Source organism: Podarcis filfolensis (assembly GCF_964270895.1).
Source record: "Podarcis filfolensis genome assembly, chromosome: 1".
NCBI classification, from domain to species: domain Eukaryota; kingdom Metazoa; phylum Chordata; class Lepidosauria; order Squamata; family Lacertidae; genus Podarcis; species Podarcis filfolensis.
Genome location: NC_139604.1, coordinates 45,683,637 through 45,697,548, shown reverse-complemented (window position 1 = coordinate 45,697,548; position 13,912 = coordinate 45,683,637). Strand labels below are relative to the sequence as shown.

General features: G+C 43.4%; 1 protein-coding gene and 1 long non-coding RNA gene across 9 annotated transcripts in view; one reads left to right on the top strand and one right to left on the bottom strand.

The window, feature by feature from the left end:
- The window catches only part of SEMA5B (semaphorin 5B), a 356,215-nt gene that overhangs the window by 328,906 nt on the left and 13,397 nt on the right, over positions 1-13,912 (bottom strand). The gene's annotated exons all lie outside the window — the stretch shown is intronic.
- LOC310749491 lies at positions 5,029-10,598 on the top strand. The gene is made up of 2 exons (XR_014541655.1): positions 5,029-9,150; positions 9,503-10,598. It is a non-coding gene; the product is annotated as an uncharacterized lncRNA (long non-coding RNA).

The following is a 13,912-nucleotide window of genomic DNA, read 5'->3' as shown; positions in this document are numbered from 1 at the left end:
CTTTCATCCTAACTTACCTCATGGTGTTAGGAGAGGATAAAATGGGTAAAACTTCACAAGAGGCAGGGAAGGATATAAATGAGAGGATTTTTTAAAGGAATCCTATGTTGGCAAGATGTGATATTATTATTTTTCATATGAAAGAATGCTGCACTACCCTATTGACTTGGTTCCTAAAAGTTATCTTTCCCAGTATATCACTTTTAGAGAAAATGGTGTGTGCTGTGCATATAATCTCACTTATGAAAACTGGGCTAAACAGTTTCAGATTAATGCATCCCTGCATCTAATGGCAAACCATCTCATTAGCAGGCACTACCAAAACTCTCAAAATGTTCAAAAATTAAAAGTAGGTCCTTAAATAATACAATGGTTGCTAGCTTAACTCAGGTTTCCCAAGGCATATCTTCTTATTCAATGCTCAACTCCCCCCAAATGCATGTACATCCCTTAATATCTATCTCACCACTTATTAACTCTCAGCTGAATCTGTGATCTGCCTCAACTGAACAACAGGTGTTTCATATTCAAATCAAAAATTAATGATGCAAACCATGAGGGATCAACTCAACACGCATCAGTGAATGTGTACTTACAAGAAGGCCCTAGCACGCAATATAGGAAACAGAACCATATTGGTGCCTACATTCCCCTATAGGGATATTGTACAGTAAGGCATCCTATCTGAACAAGTTCTTGGATAGGAAATCAGTCATACTCCTCCAAGTAAGAAACTGTGCTTTTAGCGTCAAAGCACTAAAAGAAGAAAGGAAATTGATTCAAGACTCCATTATGAGAAGGATGTCAGATATATCAATACTTTACTTAAATTCCCACATTTGCTTTCTTTCTGAAAAAACTCAATCTACTTTCAGCAGAACAGAGTGGATTCCACAGGCACAATTAATATTTTATGTAGTAAAGGTTCACATACGTATTTCTGATGTACGATTTATTTTACAATAAACATGCAAAAAAACTGGGATAACAATGGCTCCTTCTCATGTGGGATGCCAGTTACTGCTACAAAAAGAGAAGTGGCCAATGGAAGCCTACCAACTGGAACAATGCACAAAACACAACATGTGTTTAAGCCTCTTTAAAACGAAAAGAGGCATCTTAGGGAAGGGCCATAGCTCAGCAGCAACAGAATTCATCTTGCTTACATGCTTATGATCCCAGGTCAATTCATTATAAGGCTAATGCCTATGTTATTGTGTTTCCTCTGCTCATTGTAACAGAAGTACATTAAATCACCACAAATGCCAGCCCAAATGTACAGCTTCAGGATAGCATTGGCTATGTCTGTGGTCCTACTCTCAGTTCAAGCAGGAAAACAGTGAGAACCAACAGGACTGGCCAGCACCCAGCATGGACTGAACATGCACCCTAAATAATACGCCCCTCCAAACTATCTGCAAAGAACAACAGTTTTATGGAAGACACTCAGTGACTCTCTGACTACGTTACTTCAAAAAAGATAGAGGGTTGCAAAACCCAGGTGTAAAAGGATAAAATGAAACCTAGTGATAACTGTGTTGTGATGCCAGCTTTCAAAAACAACACAGGATACAGTACACAGAAGCAGATCTGACAATGCATTAGAACATGGGTAGGCAAACTAAGGCCCGGGGGCCGGATCCAGCCCAATTGCCTTCTAAATCTGGCCCGCGGATGGTCCAGGAATCAGCATGAGTAGAATGTGTCCTTTTATTTAAAATGCATGTCTGGGTTATTTGTGGGGCCTGCCTGGTGTTTTTACATGAGTAGAATGTGTCCTTTTATTTAAAATGCACCTCTGGGTTATTTGTGGCACATAGGAATTTGTTCATTTTTATTTTTTCCCCAAAATATAGTCCAGCCCCCCACAAGGTCTGAGGGACAGTGGACCGCCCCCCTGCTGTAAAAGTTTACTGACCCCTGCATTAGAAGAACGTGCACATACAAATGTAACAGCATTCAAAACTGATGGGAGACACCATATATATATATATATATATATATATATATATATATATATATATATATTTATATATATATATATACATATATATTCATGCCAGAACAGCTGCTCTATCACAGATCATGTATCATGCCAACAAATCCTACAATTTGGACTCAAGTCCATGTGTTAGCTCGCCTTGTACAGCTAGGCATTCTGCACGGTTATCATGGGCTCTGTCCCACACATCACCCTCAGTCATCTGGCACATACTAGGAAGCCACACAAACACACATATCGTGCAAGTCCAGGCTTGGGATTAAAAGGCCAAGGTCAAACACATTGTGTTTTGGAGCTTCTATGTGTCTCTGAAGTGCAGTGTGGAGTCAGATGTAGAAAAGGATGATTGCCAGAGGGGAGGGAGGGGGAGTCGCCACGGTGACCGAATTTGTAGACCCTTGATGACTGCCCAATATGCATTTTTCCACTCATTAAGTGAGGTTTAGCGCAGCCAGCCAAAATGCTCATTTGCAGATGGAGAACACCAAAAGCAGCACGCCTACCCCCTGGAGAGAGACAGAGAAAGAGACACATCCTGCCCTTAACCGAGTGTGGTCCAGCTGCTTCAGAGCAGATGGATGGATCCCAGTCAGTTGAATACAGAACCACATTGTTGAAACTGCACACTGAGTGCTACGTCGTGTGATCAATTCCAGATTTAAGCTGTATAATATCTATAATACAGACCACCTGAAGTTGCAAAACAATCTCAATAGCTGAAGATTCCAAGTACCACAGTGGATAGCTGTTTACATGTCACAAGAACATAAAAGTGAAAAGGCTATTCTTATAAGGAAGATTAGTACTGTATACTGTTGCTGTTTCTTCTTCCTCATCCTTATCTTGATTTATATCCTGTTTTCCCTCAAGAATTTGTGTCCAAAGTGTCTTACAATGCATAACATTTACATAACAATAAAACAAAACAAGTCAAAATTAGTTGTGATTCCTAGATGACTCTACAGTTCTACAATTCTAAGTACAGTAATGCACTGGCACTTCCATTCGTGGCAGAAATGTCTTATTTTCTTTCCTGAAGCAGAATGCAAGTAATAGCCTTAGAACAAAGAGGAAGGCAGCAAACCAAGGGTTTTAAAGCGAGGGAGTGGAATCAATGAAGTGCGATGGTCAAACACATGGAAGGAATTCAAAAATTTGTCTTCAAAGGAAGGAATTCCCAACTCCGACTATTATGTTGCCTTATAAAGATTACATACTTAACCTTGTTTCCTCCCTATACAGTGGTACCTCGGGTTAAGTACTTAATTCCTTCTGGAGGTCCATTCTTAACCTGAAACTGTTCTTAACCTGAAGCACCACTTTATCTAATGGGGCCTCCTGCTGCTGCCGCGCCGCCGGAGCACAATTTCTGTTCTCATCCTGAAGCAAAGTTCTTAACCCAAGGTACTATTTCTGGATTAGCAGAGTCTGTAACCTGAAGCGGATGTAACCTGAAGCGTATGTAACCCAAGGTACCACTGTATTATTTATGTCTCGCCATCAATGTGATTTACGTGGCTTATTCACTGCAGGATAAAGAACCTTGAGTCCATGGGTCAAATGTGGCCTCCCAGGCCACTGTATCTAGCCCTGAAACTGTCCCCAGCCCTCCTCTGCACTCCTCAATGCTTCTGCCTGCCTGGTATATGTCCCTGAACTGTGATAATGCCTTCCGCTGGCCTGGCTGGAGAGGGTGAGGGCAAGAAGATAGCAAACCTGTGACTTTTGCATGGCATGACAGTTAGTTTACTGTGCCAAAATCAAGACTCTCATTCCTTGATTTACCCACCTTTGTCTACTCCTGCCCATCAGCGACACGCAGCGACAGGCAGCACCTGACAGGTTGCAAATTGAGAACTTCAGCCCTTGGATTCAAAGGGGTTCCCTACTCCCAACTTACAGACAGGCCCCTAACCTGCAGAGTTTACCGTCATAAATTCAATACAGGGGAGGCAACAGAGGGTAAACAAGGTATCCCCATATTGGTTACCTAGGTTTATTTGGAGAAGGAATGAGATTTGCACTTTTGCTCGCATTGTACAGGCTAAGAAAAAACGGGGAAGGACCATAGTTCAGCAGATGTGCTCTGAACATCTGGGAAATTCCTCTGCCTAAACCCAGATGGGTAACTGCAAGTCAGGGCAAAGAATAAAAGGTTATATTGATCAACCTAAGGCAGCGTCTTATATCCTATGAGGAAATAAGAATGTCAAAACTTAGCACAAAGTGTTGCCCTGTCAAAAACAAAACAAAAAAAGCAGTAAGCAATGGAAAAAATCATCTTTAAAAACAGGGAATTGGGGAGATTGTTCACAACAGCTCTGATACAGGTAACATGCAACTTATGAACGTTTAACACATTCAATTGAAATGTTTTGTGGCTGAAGACAGGCCGGTTGAAATCACACCAATTAAATGGATGCAAGGAAGGCGGAGAGTTTAAAAGCTGTTTTTTTTCACCGGGTTTTCCTGGCATGGAAATAGCTTTTGAGTTCTCAGACTTGCTTGCTTGCTCTGAGAGGCTCTCGCAAGATCTTGCAGGAACTTGGACAGCCCCACAAGATCTCGTAAGAACCTCCCAGAGCCCAGTAAGCAAGGCAGAGTTTAAAAGCACTCTTCACTGCTTGGAGGGTAAGACACATTTGGAACGGGAGCTCCAGAAGGTTAAGATTGCTCTCATGGGCTCGGTTCAAAGGGGTGGCTTGACTATACATACATGTTTTTGCGTATACACACAATCCCTGGAATGTAACCCACAGACAAGTTGTGAGTTCCCCATAGAGCAATGTAACTTTTACAAGCTTGTTTTTTTTAAAAAAAATTGAATTAGGGCCCTTTCACTTGTTCTGCTATTGTGGGATCACTCATATCAATCATACATTGTAGCCATATAGATCAGCCTTGAAAACAATCAGGGTGAAGTCTTGGAGTGAGTAGTGGGCGGAGAAGGTACATGAAGCAATTCCAAAGTTAGATGTAGCTTTAATACTGTGGACAAATCTGAGAACAGCTTTCATGTATTTTAATTTTTTATTGTTTCATTCGATTTTTTAAAATTTAGTTTTTGCTGGTTTGTTGCTTGGCATCCCAAGTTCCTTTGGGAGGAAGGGTGGGACAGAAATAAAATAAAATAGTCTGGTTGCATACCTGTGGTAGCAGAGAGGTAGGACATAGCATTTTAGACCTCCTGGACACATCATGTGTACTGACGGCTACAGAGTTTAGCTGTCCACCTCAAAGCAAAGACAGAACTATCAAAAGGTCACAGAACAGTGAAGAGTTTTGTGGCGAGTGCTTGTAAAGCTGTGAACGGAAGACGTCACTGTGGTGAGTGACTTCAATGCTAACACAGATTCAGGGAATCAGAGTTACATGGAGCCATTGAAAACTGAAGACTTGGCAAGACTTTTATAGTCACTTGGATCTGGGAAATGGTACAGCACAGGGAGAAGGGACTTGAGAGCTCACATGCTCCCGGTTTCAATAGCTGTGAGCTCGAGGCCTGTGGCCAGCAGCAGCTACAGAAGTCGGCTACTTGTTTCTGGTTCACAAAGATACACATGGCAAGTCACATCAACCATTTTTGGGAGGGACGTTGTGCACATTATCCCGCTGTCAGGCTTCTGCTATACTGACTTTTCCCTTTCCCACTCTGCATGAACTCAAAGCAACGAACATAGGATTCACAGTAACCTCCCAGACAGGTGCAGACATAGACCCCCTTACCTTTGGCAAGGTTGCAATGCGAGTCTGTCAAAGCTGTGTGCAAAGGCAATTGATCTTCAGACTGAAGGCATCCATAAAATGTTCAATTGCTAGTAACAAGTGTTAGGAAAGTGCTGGTATTGGTGGCTTTTGTTCAGCTTGGAAGAGTGGGTCCGAGGTAGCCAAAGTTACGTGAAGTTGCCAATGGTTCTGGTCGTCACTCTCATATGGGAAATGCAGGTGTCACTCTGATTTTTAACCTTAAGGACTAGGAGGATTGGAATGGCCACATACGTGCAGATCACAGAACAGCAAAGCTGGAATGCTTATCAATAACCCTTCCAATTTTGCTGTCTCTTAGTGTACATAGCACCACAGAGCAACAATCAGAAAAAAGTATAGCCAAATCTAGAGAAGTTTTTCTAATGGAGCGTCACCCAGAAAAAGGTAAACGTGAAAAAGGAGCAGTGCATGCTGGGTAGAATCCAAGGTAGCCCTTTCCAGTTTGCAACGCAGAGAGACGTCAAATGCATTTCAATTTCATTTGGTGCTATGTTAAAAACAAGGTATGAAAAGCTCATTCTGCCCAGAGTCCTGTCATCTATTACCCTCCTTCAGTCGCTGCACAATGCACCACAGCAGACAAGGGACGGGACAGGAAACAGACAAGGTGACTCCTGACTATCTGGTCTGAGTGTATCAGGGTATTTCAAAGTGCGCATTCCAGTGTCCAGGTTGCAGGGCAGCAGCACTAACCCACTATGGGAATTAACGTCTGTGAATACCACAGTACACTATTTGACAGCCAATATTTAACTGGAACTGCGCTGAAAATGCCAAGCGACAGAACATAACTGCTCATAGTTGGCTAGGTGTCAGGGGTCACACAGTCCAGCCCCTGAACCGAGACAGCGTCACCAAACATCTCTAATACATCAGCCAGGTCCTCTGCTCCTGCGACTCATTCCAGAAAGATTATTACAGACAGTTCCTTTTGTTCTTCTAGCCTACTCCCATTTGTTGGCCATGTCCGGCTTTAACAAGCAAAGCATTTAACCTTTTTAACATTGCTAGTAACAGGTGCCAATGAGCTCAATAAAGCCACACTGGAATCATTCTTACCTAACTGCAAAATCAATTCCACCTGTCACAAAGTGGTAATAGCTGCTTCTGCAAATGTGCAGCATGCTCTGTTACTCTTTACCCTGACCCAGAATCTCTTATAACACACACACAAACACAAACACACACAGAGAATTTACTGTAATGGAACACTTTCTGTGTGAGTGCATTCCAGTTCACTGTTGTTATTGCTTTATACAAAGAAATAGCCGCTGTGGTGATGTATTCTCTGGATGTGCCTCTAAAGCACAGGTTGCATCTCAGAACCTCGCAAGCCCTAAAAATGAAGTGTAAGTGGATAAGGAAGGGTGACATTTGTTTTCTCTTCTCCCACCCCCACCCCTGGGCCCAAGATCAGTCTGCCTAGCTTGCTGCAATTTCTTGCCTAGTAGTGTTGCCAATGTTTGACCCAACACATGCAACAGTGCCTTCAGCACTGTTACTCTTTGTTAAAATATTACTATAATACAATTTCAAAGAAAAAGTGGTTTACAACAAAATTACATAAAACCTGACAGTAAAAATCCTATGTAAAAAGTTGAAAACAGGCATCAAATAACTATTGTGGAAAGATGTATTCTTAACCACAGCTTTCTGCCTGCCGATCACTGCAGAATTGGGTGATGCTGAAGGCCAAAGAGGAGGTCTGTTAGCAGCCCTACTAACTTGATTATAGTAAGTGGATTGGAGAAAAGAGCTACGGCTACCACTGTACTTTGAAGCACAGCACTGGACATCTTAGTAGCATTTTGGTTTCTACCTTTTACTTATGAGAAAGGAAGCGGCACAATTCACAGTGACAAAGAGTGCTGCCTCTGCAATTCGCATTGCTCAGTTATGACTTCCATATGAAATCCTTGGATGCCAAATGTCAAAGTTTCCAGAATTATGTACAGTTGTTCAAAAATTACACCAAAAAAATGCACCCTCCATTTAAGAAACTGTTCACAGATGGGCAAAAAGGTCTATCCATTCAAATTAGGGTAAGGATCGCTCGCACACCAATTTGGTTCTCTGACACCACAATGCAACCAAATCTTGACAGCTTCCTTACAATAGTGTGCAGCCAATTCTGTCTTTACCCTTTACCCTGTCTTTACCCAGCTTTGTCTCATAACCAATAAAGTGGTGCTGTTTTTATTGTAATTATTGGAATGTTTTAAACACATTTGTTATATGCATATAGCTTTAATTCTATTAATGTTTAATTGCTTTTTAATTATTATTATTTTCTACGTTTTTAGTTACTCTTTTTACATTTGTAAGCTGCCTTGAGTCCCATCAGGTAAAAAGGCAGGTTATAAATATATATAAAATAATAAAAATATAAATAAATAAAATGTAATACAGCCAACGTGACTGAATTTCACTGCCTAATCTGAACCCTGATTGGCTGGGATTATGTCAGGGAGCCACCCCTAATTTTTTTCAAAATGGTTCCAAAGTAGACAATGGCAAACCACAGAAAAGGTAGAAGCCAGGGGGTGCATGAGAAGAGAAATATATTGCATCATTCATTCATTCATTCATTCATTCATTCCATTTACCATATATCCCACCCTTCATCCTGAAAGAGCCCAGGGAGGCAATGAACACTCAGGCAGCACAAAAAAGCCTCAGGAGGCCCATGATGTGAATCGTGCTTCCTCATCAGTTTATAGGATGCTATTGTCCCTCTTTGAATAACAACTTTAAGTGTTTTTAAACACTGCTTGGAGATCCTCAGACTGTGAATGCATTAGTGCAGTCCATTATTTGGCAACAAGAGGAAAAAATGACAGCCTTCACTCTGTGTGCTTATTATCTAACCCTCAAAGAAGACAACAAACCCTAACAACTGCTGCTCCCCACCAACTTGTTTATTCTGCTGTTTATTAAACAAACAAATACTTAGGAAATCAGGTTACACCAGAGGAATCCACCGACTCCGAGAACAAATATGAATTAATTATGGATCAACACGAATGCTACATATTCAGTAGATTACATTGCACTTGCTGAAGGATATACATGTGCTAAAGAAAACTACTAACTAAGCAGGGTTTTAAACTAGTGGCAAGGTCAGGAAGGAGCTGCAGTGGAAATTTCTACTATCCAAGCAACTAGTCAGGTATGATATTGGGGAGGAAGGGAGCATCTACATTCATTCGTTTTATTTAGCTCCCACCTTTACTCCAGGAGCTCAAGGTAGCAAATATGGTCCGTCCGTCCCCCACCGCCGATTTTATCCTCACAACAACCCTGTGACGTAGGCTTGGCTAAGAGGCAGTGACTAACTCAAGGTCACCCAATGAGCTTCATTATGAACTCTGGTCTCCCAGGTCTTAAAGGTACCCCCTGCCCGTCAGGGCCAGTCGTAACCAACTCTTGGGTTGCAAGCTCATCTCGCTCAAGAGGCCAGGAGCCGGCGCTGTCCGAAAACACTTCCGGGTCACGTGGCCAGCGTGACGAAGCCGCATCTGGCGAGCCAGCACCAGCGCCGCACACGGAAACGCCATTTACCTTCCCGCTAGAAAGTGGTCCCTATTTATCTACTTGCACTTAGGGGTGCTTTCGAACTGCTAGGTGGGCAGGAGCTGGGACTGAACGACGGGAGCTCACCCCGCTGCAGGGATTCGAACCGCCGACCTTTCGATCAGCAAGTCCTAGGCGCCACCCGCGTCCCGCTCCCAGGTCGTAATCCAACACTATAACCACTACACCACAAACGTCAGGATGAACATGCTCTCAACAAAAAGACAGAGAGGGCAACTAACGTAAGCAGAACCTAACCACTCCAGGTGCAGTGCAACAAGTAAAACAGGCAGGGGTGCTACCTTTTCAGTAATGCAAGTTTTGCAACTTAAAATACCTGCACGGCAGATATTCAGCAGGCTAGCCTTCCCTATCGCAGCACTGTATCTCCACACTGGCAGAGGAAGAGGAGTGGGGGGGGAGCGCACCACCCCCGAAAGCACGATCCCAGCAGGGTGCCATTGCAGCTCCCCCGCCCCACACGCTGGGGCGGCATGCCCCCGAAGGCGGCACGCCCCGCCCCCAGTACGCGTCCCACGCCCCTGCGGGCACTGCGCCCCGCCCCCACCTGCTCTCCGCCCCCCCCCCCCCGGTGCCGAAGCATGAAGCTCCGCCACTGTATCTCCATGTTTTCAGAAGCATGTGATAAAGATGAGGTCGAGTCTTTCACAACAGGTTGTTTTAAGGAAAGAACTAACCACAGCCTTGGCTTTTTTAAAAAACCAACATTAAGATTTCTTAGCAGTCTGGGTTAAGTGTGGAGGGTGTGATGGCTAGTGGATGTTCCTTAAAGTAAACTTTGCTAAGGAGATGGTTTCTTGGTATACAGAATTTCTCCAGAATGGGAAACTCACCAAAACTTGGAACGCTGACAGACCTTCTCTTCAATCTCCAAATCCCCTACCCCAAGCTAATGGAAGAGGAGTTGATGAAAGCTATCTGTGGGTGCGCAGCAGCGTTCTCCAACTAGGTGCCTTCCAATGATCCCAACTCCCATCAGCCCCTGCCAGCATGGCCAGAGGTCAGGAGCTGTAGTCCAGCAACAACAGGAGGGCACTAATTTGGGGAAGTGTGAAGCATGGAAAGAGTAGCTTGATGAAACATCACAATTTTATCTAACATTACTATGGGAGACAGACTATAAACACCACATAAACAGGTTTATCGAAAGGCGGCTTTCATTTACCATGTCTTGCAACAGCTATTACCAGTGTAATATTCAAACATAAACTTCCTCCTCTCCATTACAAATTCACTCTCTCCCCTCTTTTTCCCTTTTATTAGTCTGCTAGCTTACTTTTTACATGAATGTACATGTCTGTACAAGTTTACAGAGAGGTATATATGAATGTACAATTAGATTTTAAGTAGAATAATAAAAACAGAAGCAGCCGTTTGAGGTAGAAGTAAAAGCGAGCTTGGAGTTAAGGGCTGAGAGCAGCTTAGGGGGCCAAGTGCCTCTCTATGAAAGGCCAATCTGAGGCAGGAGATCTGCTACCCAGTGGAAGTGTTTTGCCTCTCCCTCAATATGCAACTTGTGCTTGTATATGTGAAGAAACCAAGTAGAACAAAACTGGTCCTGCTAGCTAGGGATGATGGGAGTTGTAGTCCAACAACAGCTGGAGACCAACGTTTGAGAAACCTTCGGCTGATGGCTATTTGGAGGCAGCAGAACAAGAGAAAGCAGTATGAAACACCAAAGGCATATCTACACTACAAATTTAGATTGGTCTGATACCAGTCTAGTTGTCATGATTTCACCCAAAGCATCCTGGAATATGAATAGTAAGAAGTCCCTGATGAAGTTGTTCAAACCAGTCAGCCCCTCTCCCCCACTACTGTATAAGCAGAAGCACCCTTGGAAAAGCAGTAAGGAATTAAATCTGTTTACCGGTAAGTATGTGACATACAACAATAGGGGATTGGGCTAGTTGACCCTCCTGGTCCCTTTCAACTCTATGATTCTATGATAGGATGCAGCCATATGGGAACAGAAACAGCAATGGTACACTATTAGTTGAAGTGAAATAAATCAACCACTAGGGGTCTCTCAGCTGTACAGAAGAGCACAGCATGGTTATTAATAATCAAGGCAGAGCCCACTGTGCAGAAGCATGCGCAGTAAATGTTAAAATAATTAACTTGTGGAAAAAATTAATATTTGTAGCTTGGTTTTAAAGAGAACTAAGGGTGATTTACCAGCATGACATGCAACTGAACAAAACTGCAACTTGTTAAAGAGACAATTAAAGGCCTTATTCATATATTTTTTAAAATTACCAAAGCATATGATAGCTCGTCTATCTAGTAACGAGGCACATTACTACCATTCTTTGGAGATAGTTAGGTAGGTAGGTAGGTAGATGGATATATTTCTAAGCTGAATTAACAATGCATTTGCTATCGTAAACAACACAGATCCACCTGAACAGAAAATAACTCCAGTTATATTGTTCCACCAAACTAAAAAGGCACGATTTCTTTCCACAGTTGACTGAAACCAGGCCTCTGTTAATCCTCCGCCACTGATCCATGGGCAGCCTTGAGCAAATCACTTAAGCTGCTATTACTTCCCCTACTTTTCCCATCTGTAAACATTAGTCCTAGGGGGATTTAACTAATGTCAGCAAACAGCTTGAGCAAAAACAGCCGAAAGCATATTTCATTTAGGCAAGAGAACTTAGACATGGCACCGCAGGAATTTGTATATATAAAATGTTTCTGTCATCCTCGCTTTGAACACTGCAACAGAAAGTTAGGTTGGGACTGAGATGAACCACCAGCCACCTTTAAAGAGGCTTACATCTCTGCTCTTTGCACTTGCCTTACTTTCCTTGGCAAAGGTTGCAGCAGCCAAGTCAAGCATTCCTCACTGGTTATTTACCAGCAGACACCAGTATCCTGTACAACCCAACACAGCCTGGCTTTGTGTCTATAGCAAACCCACATTTTCCTTTTGATGTGTAGAGCAGAGATTGAGCTCCTTAATTTTTTGGCTCACAGGCCCTTTTCAAAGTGGCAAAACTACTAACCGGACAAATAGCCTTTTCCCCAACATGCTCACTTTCTAGGTGTTGGGGAGATAATTCACATGGAGGAACTTTCATTCATATGGTCCCAACATCAACTGTGAAATGGCACAATCCAGACCAGGTCAGGGACTGGAAGGTGGAGTCCTCTTCATCAGATAGAGATGAGGACTCCAAACCTGAAGGGCATGGAGCCTATAGGTGCTATAGGAGCCTATAGGTGCTGCTAACCCAAATAACATGTGGGGTTAGTACCCCCTGCCTGGCCTGAGGATGAGGCACTGCCATCCTCGGACTCCACTGTAGCATACCCTGGAAGACCTGAGCCTCCACTGCAGTAGGAGACTACCAGCGAAGGCTGGGCCCAGTGTCTGAAACTCCCATTGCTCTAGGCACATTTTACGACAGGGAATCTCGTAAGCACGAGTAGTTTCTGAGCTCTAGGCGCAGTACTACGCCTAAGATTTCCAATTAAAACTGCAGAGGGGAAGGAAAGGACCTTTTTCTGCCTCCTCACTTCCAGTTACTCTCTGAAGACTGGAGAAGAGACCGTCTTAAGAATATTAGGGGGGTTGGGCAGGGGAAGGACTAGACCACGTGAAAATTGAACATTATATTTTAGCTGCAGTTTATTCATTTTCAGCTTTGTATTCTTGCTATAAAAAAATGTGCCGAGACATTCTGCTGATGCACCCACAACCCAGGTTTAAGGTGCCATTTAGCTCCTAGTTTCACATCTCAGTTTCTAACACTGGCTGGGCTGAATCTTGCAGCACCATTTGTGGTGACCATCAGGCTGCACCTGTTGCCATTACTATACGAGGGCTCAGTTTCAACTTGTTCCTTTAAGAGCGATTTCTGCCTCTCCCAGAGTCCTGCCTAGACTCTACCTGGTGTCCTGCCTGAACCTTCCCTTGCCTTACATCATGGCTGCACCATGCCACACCGCAGAGCAGCACAGGCACAAGTTAAGCACAAACTCAACAACAACTAGACTCGGGCAACACTAGCCCTCCCACCAGAGGGAGGAACTGTAGCTCAGTGGCATTTGTTCAAATGCCTTGAAAGCAGAAGGTGCCATGCTCAATCATATGGAGTTAAAAGGTCCAAATGGCTGGTATTATGAAAGGCCTCTGTACAAACCCCTGCAGAGAGAAGGGCAAATAGTCAGACCTCATATTCTAAGACAGCTTCTTCCACAGCCAGTGTGGTGTAGTGGTTAAGAGCGGTAGACTCGTAATCTGGTGAACCGGGTTCGTGTCTCCGCTCCTCCACATGCTGGGTGACCTTGGGCCAGTCACACTTCTTTGAAGTCTCTCAGCCCCACTCACCTCACAGAGTGTTTGTTGTGGGGGAGGAAGGGAAAGGAGAATGTTAGCCGCTTTGAGACTCCTTAAAGGGAGTGAAAGGCGGGATATCAAATCCAAGCTCTTCTTCCTCTTCATCTTCTTCCTTCCTGGCAAATCTAAAATTATGTTTTGCATAGTGTGAATCTGCAGTGGTCCTTTTTACAAAAAAAAACCACAAATAAGTGTTGTTA